This window comes from Eleginops maclovinus, chromosome 20 (genome assembly GCF_036324505.1).
Source record: "Eleginops maclovinus isolate JMC-PN-2008 ecotype Puerto Natales chromosome 20, JC_Emac_rtc_rv5, whole genome shotgun sequence".
Taxonomy (NCBI): domain Eukaryota; kingdom Metazoa; phylum Chordata; class Actinopteri; order Perciformes; family Eleginopidae; genus Eleginops; species Eleginops maclovinus.
Window position 1 is genome coordinate 4,360,368 of NC_086368.1, and position 9,618 is coordinate 4,369,985.

Below are 9,618 nucleotides of genomic sequence, written 5' to 3' on the forward strand. Positions count from 1 at the left end.
AGATTTGCTCTGAAAAGTGGAACCGGATAGGGTTTTTTTTGAATGATTATTAAACATCGTCTGTGTCACATGGGAGCTGCAGCTTAAACAGGATGTGGAGAGAGATGTTTTTGTACAGAGTGACACATGACAATGTGATTTCCAAAGTAAGAGTGACTTTTCAAGCTGAAAATACAGTAAATATTGTTGACTCCTGGTGCTTTTGTACATATATTAAGTGGATGATAGGGTGTTATGTGTCAAACTAGAATAGCTGTTTCCATTGGATGAGGTTCAAGTTGACCTGCATTCACTAAATAATAAGTCTTTCCTGGTTCCCTTTTGTTAGCAGTGTAAATGGCATCCAGGTGAACCCACACTGACTTTTGCTGGTGTTACACTCACTGAAATTAATCAACATTACTGCTTTGTGTCACCTGCCAGAAGGCCTCAGTGAACCTTGGCTGTCATCTGTCTAACAAAAATGCAAAAGCTCCAGTCCCTATTTTTATTCAAATTTGAATATATCTTGCTTTTTCTCTTTATTTCCAGTTAACCTAATTTGATATATGGTTTGAAGTAGGGTTCGACGATTTCTGAAAAATGAATTATTTCAATTTCAATGAAGGATATTGCCATGATGCAAAATATTGAAAGGAATGACTTTTTTTTTTAATCGTAATTCTCATTATCATAGAAAATCCTTTATTAAATGATCATGGTGTGCCTTTTTGAGACTATCTGTAGCAATCTATAGTATGTTCTATCTATCTTTTGAGTTTAGTATTTGGAAGATGATTTCTTTGCTGGAATATCTTTTTCAAAACGTTTTTATTTTTATTTATCCTGCATCCTGTGATTTCAATTCTGCACAAATCCATATCGTGATTGTGATAGAATATTGATTTTTTTTTGTGCAGCCCTTGTTTCTAAGGAAAAGCAGATTGGACCCTGGATTCAGCTTCGCAAAAAAAATGTAAGTTTCCAAATAAAAAAAAAACGCAAGTCCAGAGCTGCCAGGTAGGGGTTCGGTGTCCCGCTCATGGGTAGACGGGGGATCAAAATCGTGACTTAACCAGCGCAGGAATGTGTGTTGGCCAGATACAAACGCCCCGCTCACAGCGTGTCCTTCCTGTGCCTGACGCCACAGTCCCCTCCCGTCCACTTCAGGAACACTCTGCCTCTATCCTCCAATTCAATAATCAAAATAAATACCGCTACCCTTCAGCTGAACCCCACACACACACATCACAGTCCAACAACATTTATTTTGGCCAATGAGAGGGAGTCTGTGAAGGTGTTGCGGTAACGCCTGCCAGACTTGTAGGAACAAATGAACAGGAAACAAGCTGCTGGTAGGAAATGATTCTTAAGAACTGATACAAGCGATGACTTCACCACACACACACATGGACACACACAAGGCCAGCCCGTGAGTAATGCTGATGTCATGTGCTTTGACTAGCGATGTCTGCCGCTCAGAACAGATGTTTTTGCATATGTGTATGTGTGTGTGTGTGTGTGTGTGTGTGTGTGTGTGTGTGTGTGTGTGTGTGTGTGTGTGTGTGTGTGTGTGTGTGTGTGTGTGTGTGTGTGTGTGTGTGTGTGTGTGTGTGTGTGTGTGTGTGCATGTGTGTGCCGGTATATGTCAGAGGGTGTAACAGGTAAATGTAACCCTGCAATTACAACTCCACAGATCCAGATGAGGGACAGTGTACAGCAGAGACGATAAATGATGGTTTGAGGTGAGTCAGGGTCTTTGTAGTGCCTTTACAAGTCGGGGAAGTCTGAATTCATTCGAATTCAAGGACTTTGAAGTATTTAAAGGTATAAAATGTAACATTTTTTGTATTATAATGTCTGTTTTTAACTCGCAGGGATCTTAAGTTACCAGAACAACAAACTGAGCTAACGTCAGCGGTAGATTGGTTAGCAGCCGTCTTTGTAAACCAAACAGCATTAAAGAAACATAGACGTTTTACGTGAAACTTTAGTCTGAGATTTTCTTTGTTTTAATCCAAGGATTTTTTGTTTTTCAGAAGAGGTGACCTCTACGGACAATTCAGCTCCTGATAACCTCCCGGACATATAACAATGAATAAATCCTAACAAGGAGAAGCTAATACATGACAAACTCTGATGATCCCAGACTTCACAACGCAGCAAAACTGTATTTTTTTGTGTAGATTCGGAGACAGCTAGCAACAGAAAATTACATTATGCAATATTGAGTGTATAAATGCTTTTAGGTACAAGGGACAGCATGTTCATTTGAGGTGCCTGTCCACACTTAATAATTAATACACAAAAGCTTATAAGTTTAAGCTAAGAGATATATTTGGAATAAAGCAGCTCTATCCCTGTTATGCTTTAGATTTCTGTTTTATGCAGGTGTTCATTTTTGTTGTTCAAGTCCTCAAACATGATATCACATGTTGGTAGTAAAGTCATAGTTTTTTTCCCAGTTATGGATCTATTGTTACCAGGGAGAGCCTGCCTTCTCTTTTTTCTGGCTACAGCGTGCTTTGATCAGCTCATCTCGAGTGTATATCCTGCGTTTTATGTCTTTCATCCTCCCTGCTTCACTCCACTGCATAATGTCCAGTACCGCTCAAACACCTTAAACATAATCTTTACGCTTAAATAACGAGCCGATGCATCGTTAGTTTCAGACTCCATACTTAGCTTCTATCAACTCCTACACAACTCCCGAGAAATTCTCTTTTTGCTTATTTTGGTTTCTCTTCTGCTGACACCTTGTTCCTGTCTTCTAAATTTTTGACGTACTTTTCCCTGCACAGTCCTCCCTCTCTCCTCCTTTGTTTTATCTGTTCCCCTGCCTCTGTCTTCCAGACTAAACATCATGTCTGCTGTCAGACTGAGGAACTGTGTCTGCATTCTGTATTTCTCTTGTGTTATGTCAAGGTATTTCACTCATTTATTGCTATGACAGCTCACATTCACAATACAACTGAAGAGATTTGTGTTGGCCTGCTGGTAATCCAATAAAGAATATGGCAGCAGTTAAGAGAGTTCCCTCTCATGTTTTTACAACTAGGGCTGCACCGTGTGAACAGAAATAAGGGAGTATGTTGAATATCGCAATTACAAGGAATAATCAGATAAAAGTGTACTTTACTTTCTGCCCAAATACAACAAATTGAAGTTGAAATATTTTTTTAGTATAAAGGCTCCTATGTATATCATGCACAATGTTGTTACTAACCTTAAAGTGCAGATTTTTGAACATTTTTATCCCGTAAATTGCCATTGTGATCATTTATGGTGCAGCCAGAACTTGAGCCACATTGGAAATCTTTGGAATAAACTCAAAGCTAAAACAAGAACAGCGAAGACTTTGGAAGGCAGCAGGTTGATGTCCATGGTTTGTAATGTCTTGGAGTCGTCATACTTTTGGCCATTAGCCATTTAGCATTACTTTTAATAGCGATAATCAGCGTCCCATGGCTTCAGGTTCCTAAACATCAAATGTAAGGACTTTGCAGACATGGTTCTCTTACATTCAACGACAGGGCATGGTTTGAAACATGTTCAAGGTTGAATATTGTCACACTTTCTCCAGGCAGTTGAAAGAAAATCAATTTCTGTTCTTGCACGAACAAAATAAATTGCCCTTTCATCGACCCATGTCCATGATGTATTTTTTAGAGGAGCTAATTTGTTTGTATACTTCTGCGAAACTACAGTAAGTTATTTCACTATACTCAAGGGTTCAAGTGTTTGTTATTATCATGTGCACAGTACAGTGTAGTAATGGCAATGAAAATCTTCGGTCCTGAGCTCCTCCAACTATTACAACTTCCAATAACACTCACTTATAGTACAACTAAAACCAAAACTAATTGATTAAAAAAGACTAATATGAATGATGTTATGACTGGTGTTTAACATGGTCTCTTAAGGCTCACTGAGCTTCTGCTTAAGGACAAATGTCATTGCAAGTTAGCTGCATGATGAGTAAATGTCTGATGACACCCATGTGAACCCATCCCACACAGAATGAGAGGAACACATTACGCACAGTGTTCTTAACTATCTACACCTCTAAATCTAAAACTGGAAAATCATAATAAGCCTGTCAAGATATCTACATAACCGGCCAATAAAAGTAGCCTCTAAATAGATGTTAGGTTGTGAATACAGGCCATGCAGTCATGAATCATGCTGCTTTTAAAAGTCAGGAACAAATTGTTGTTCAGAGGGTTTGGAATTGTCAAGAGACAGGGAGTCAAGTTATCATCCTTACACTTTTTTAAAGTTGGTTATTTGTAGATATGTATCAGACCATGGTGAGTCCAACATGCACATATTCTCAGTCTTGATTTAAGCTGTGTAAACTAAACCAACATAAAGTAATTTGCTTTGTGAGCCAACAGGCTTGCTTTTATTATAAATATTTAAATGAACCATCGTGTTATTATTTAGTGTTTTAAACCTAAACATGTTTAGTTAAGAGCTGCAATATATCACTCCATTGACAAATAAAACTGAATAAATACAATGTGAAATGAGAAAAACTTTAAATATGTTTGATAGTAAATGGAATATTCTTTTTCAATCTTTTGTAACTTTGGGCTTTCAATTTCAATTTTGCATATTTTTTATGTGCAAATTATTGACTTAATGATTAATCAAGGAATAAAGAAAACAATCAACTAATTAATTATTATATACATCTCAATAAAGCAGCAGATCCTCACAACTTATAATATAAGCTAGAAATACTGACGGTGTCGACAATTTTGTTTGAAACCCATTAGTTATGAAAAGAGTACATCTGATACACTGATCGAATAATAAACTGATCTGTAATTCTATCGTTAGTGCAACTAGTATTACTACTAATCAGACCTAAAAACATTATTTGATTAGTCTTTGGGAAGATTGTAGTCATTCACTCTGGTTCCAGCTTCTTCAATGCATTTGAATGCAACAACATTGAACTGTAGCTGGAAAACTGATTATATGCTTATGTTGACTGTTTTCTGACATATGCATCTGCTTGTCTAAACAGCTAAGTCATGAGTCAGCCCTGCTCTTGACCTCAGCTGGACAAACACACACACACACACACACACACACACACACACACACACACACACACACACACACACACACACACACACACACACAGCTTTCATCTGATGACCTTTCAGTGTTATGACTGCATGTGTTTCCCCAGTGGGAATAGCACTCCTAACCCGCGAAGTGCCTTGCAAAAAGCACAGAGATACACACATTAACATCACACTCATATATAAACACAAACACACACACACACACACACACACACACACAGGGATTTCCCGGATACGACCACATGCATATGAACGTGGACGCGCGCACATACGCACGCGCGCGGGCAGACGGCTAGACAGACGTCTGGCTTTGCTCGAATGACGAAGCGGCGACAAAACTTCCAACTCCCACCTTTTCCACCGAACAAACACACCTTTTCCTATAATGTCCAGCTATCCATGTCCTCTACTGTTACTTCCTGATAGTTAAAACACACTTAAAGTCGTATTTATATCTTTAAAACCCAGCGGAAAGGCAGAGTGTGTTCAAATAAAGCAAGCTGAGATCAGACACAACGCCAGCGGCTGCGAAACCCCAACCGAAAAATAAAACTTTTTGTCAAAAATGGCTTTCAAAGCGAACAAAACAGATATCATAAAACATGAAATTATATAGATGAGGAAACACATGCTGTTTAAACAATCCGGCTGTAAGGAAGGAGGTGGGAAGATTGCAGTTTTGGTTCAAGTTCAAAATCAAGCCTTATAAACGGGTTAAAGGTTCACTGAGAAGAAAACATAACGTATTTTAAAGAGGTTAGCATGTTAGCTAACGTAAAAAATGTAAGTCAACCTTATTGTAGAGGCAGAATTGAAACGGTGGAGCAAACAGAGGGAATGACACGCAGCAAAAGGTCCCGAGCCAGATTCGAGCCAGATTCGAACCCGGGTCCTCCGCATGGGGACCGAGCCCCAGTTCATGGGCCGCCATGAACAGAAGTTTGTACAAAAGCTGTGCAACGTTAACACACACTCAGCTCACATACAACATTTACGAGATTCAAAATTAAAGAGTGGACACATTTTGTTGTGTAAAATATGTCACTGAAACACAGCCCAACATCACCTATGGCAAAAAGTGACACCAAAAAACTAAATGAACACAAAGTTCTCCTTCTGTCTGTACTTGTGAGGAGAGCAAGTACAGAAACGAGTGTGTAGCTTGGCAGTTTCGATTTACAGAAATAGCTAAAGTAAATGAGAAACATAACAAAAGTGAATGTAAGTTACTCACTGATTTCCATGCTCTGGAGGGAGGTGTAGCGCTTGCAGTTACATGTACAGGAGACATTGGCGGTGGCGTTTAAAACACCCATCAAGTTCATTTAAAGCCTCCTGAAGTCAACCATTGGGCTTTTTCTCCAGACACGGGAAAAGGCTGGAGGAGAGGAGCCCAAAAAACAACACTACGCCAAACTCCCCCCAAAAATCCTCCCTTTTTCTCTCCAGCCTCCTCTCCTTCCCCTCCGTCCTCCTCCTGTTTCGGTTCTCTCCTCCTCCTCGCTCCGGTTTCTCCTCCTCTTCCTCCGAAATATGTATCTGACTATCTATCTGTCGGCGTACCGCTGAAGTGTCAGTACAGCCGGTAGTAGTTTGAACGCAGCTAGGCTAAAAACATAGCTGAAACTAGTTTAAATGTCCGGTTCCGTCCGTTAGAGATTTAATGGATCCGTGTTTTCAGCCCAGTGACCGACTAAACTGCTAACCGACGTCTGTCTGCTTCTCTCTCTCTCTCTCCCTCACCCCTTCTCTCTCTCTCTCTCTCTCTCTCTCTCTCTCTCTCTCTCTCTCTCTCTCTCTCTCTCTCTCTCTCTCTCTCTCTCCCTCTCTCTCTCTCTCTCTCTCTCTCCTCTCTCCCTCTCCCCCCTCTCTCTCTCTTTCTCTCTCGCTCTCTCTCTCTCTCTCTCCAGGGATTTCTCAGTGTCACTCTCCCCCCTCCTCCCCCCTGCTCCCCCCTCCTCTCTGTCTGGGTCTGTCTCTCATTTCCAATTTCCACTTGCAGTTTTAGCAAACATAATCCCAACAAATCCGACAGATAGGAGCAAACAGCAGATAAAGACAAATGATGTATTACTACAAGTCGACTAATCGATTAATTGACGAGCACTTAGACTAACTAACTACTTATATGTGACTATTTACTCATTAAAGTATTATTTGTTGCAAAAATGGCAGAATGGCTGTTTTCAGACGCCTATTTTTTCATAATGTGAAAAGTCAATTTAGTTATATCTAATGTTTTTGGCAAACGACAATCCTGCATAACACAGAGTTGCAATTATTTGGTCTATTAGTCAATCAAAATGATCGCTAACTATTCAATAATGAAAGTATTTTTTGCTGCAAAAATGTTGATTACAGAATATAAAATAGCCCAATGAGTTCCTTTATCTGAACATATTTGGGTTTTAGGTACTTACAGACATCACTTTGGGCTACAATATAAAACATAAAGATTAAAAAACATGAGGAACAATCACATTCTATACATTTTTTTAAAATTCTTTCACAGACGACCTCCCTAATCTGTATATTCGAGAGTTTTAACTTCAAAATCCAATGGCACTAAAGAAAACCTAAATCCATAATCTATTACTGATATTATGATGTAGTTAATGTATCTGCAGCGTCCTGCAGCTCTCCGTTTCTCATTTCCAATTTCCACTTGCCCTTTTTGGCAAATAACAATTCTGACAAATCCTACAGAGAGGAGGAAACAGCAGATAAAGACAAATAAATTCAAACGTCAAGTTGACTAATCGATTAGTTGACGAAAACGTACAATAACGCTTTAATAATTAAAAGCATACGCTTCTTTTGTGCGAAATGCAACAAATGCTGTTTTCAGACTCTAAGGTAGCCTATAAAGATTTTATATATTTGGGTTTTAAACATTTACAGACATAACCTTGGGCTAGATAATAGGAACATAAACATAAAAAACATGACAGACAAAAACATGCATTTTTATCACATATTTTCTCAGATTTACCCAATCTGTATATTCAAGACCTTTTACTTCAAAATCCAATGGCATTAAAGAAAAAGAACAACTGCAATCTTTTTCTGTTTATTATGTTGCCTTCCTCCTGATGTATCAGCAGCATTCCTACCCCCCTCCTCTCTCTCTGTCTGGGTCTGACTCTCATTTCCAATTTCCACTTGTTTCTTCGTCAAACCGCAATCTCTGCGAAATCAAACACAGAAGAGGAGAACATAACAGATGAAAGACAAATAAAATAGTTACAACTATTAGTTGATTAATCAATCACAAAGGACTCCTTAACATTAAAGTAATTGTTTTTGCAAAAATAGCAGAAATGCTGTTACAGACTCTCAGATTGCCTATAAAGATTTCCTTTGGTTTTTGGACATATAGACACCACCTTAGACTAAACAAATAGAATATCTATATACATAAGATGACAAGTTTTATACATTTAAACTTCAACATTCAGTAATGGCAATATAAGGACACACACACACACACACACACACAATATTTGCCGTTTTGCATTTATCCCTTAAGAAAAGACAAGCTTTAAAATCTAATAATGATGCTGATAGCAAGTATTCTCTCTATCTGTCTGAATCTGTCCCTCATTTCCAGTTTTAACTTTGTGGCAGATCACACCCATGACCATGCAAACAGAGTGAAAGAGAAATTTGGAAAAAAAACTACAATTATTAGTCAACTAATTGATAAGTCATATACAAAATAATCGCCATTATTTAATATTCAAAGCTATTTTTGTGCAAAACAGCAACTATAATCTACTTTTTGTATTGTGATGTATAAGCAATAGTCTACACCTGCTGAGAGCTCATTAAAGCTACAGCAGATGAAACTGCAACGACAAGTCATCTAATCAATTAGCCAATCAAAAAGAAAAGCCAAATAATTCAAGACCTTCAAATTGAACATTTCAAATTAAACATAAACTGAATATCTGTGAGTTTTGGAAAGTTTGTGCCAGAGAACAGTTCTTTCAAGACCTTGAAAATGAAAATCCACCAATGACAAGATGACTTAACCGATATTCAAAGTTTTGCATTTAAATAGCAAGACAACAACTCTATGATCTACTGCTATTATTCTGACTTAGCCTTCATCTGCTGAGTGCTCCTTAAAGCTGTTTTATTCCCACACGAATAACAGCAAAATATGTATTTGTTAAAGTTATGTCCACCTTTTTTCTTCCTGTATGTTGTTGCAGGGTATTGCACTGCATCTGTTTGAGATTCAGCTGTGTATGATTGCTGCCAAACTAAATCCCAAGTTAAATCACATTTGCTTAAAAAGCTTTTAGTTAGCATTCAGTGGCTCAAATTAAAATCTCTCAGCAGCAGCTTACAATAACAGCCTTCCACTGGTGTCTTATGTCTTCATTCCAGTGTTAGAGCATTAAGGTGGAAGAATAGCACGACACTTTAAGGGCATTCTGCGTGCCATTTAACGGCATTTAGTCCTTAATCACTTCCATTGTGAAGTTAAGGAAAAAAAATAATAAAGGTAAAAGCATGAATTTGGCCTGATTTT

The 9,618-nt window shown here is 38.3% G+C and overlaps 1 long non-coding RNA gene across 1 annotated transcript; it reads left to right on the plus strand.

Moving 5' to 3' along the window:
• The first annotated feature begins 1,201 nt into the window (after positions 1 to 1,201).
• Positions 1,202 to 3,120, plus strand: LOC134883425 (uncharacterized). Its single transcript, XR_010168272.1, has 3 exons — positions 1,202 to 1,411; positions 1,676 to 1,724; positions 2,019 to 3,120. It is a non-coding gene; the product is annotated as an uncharacterized LOC134883425 (long non-coding RNA).
• The last annotated feature ends 6,498 nt before the right edge of the window (positions 3,121 to 9,618 follow it).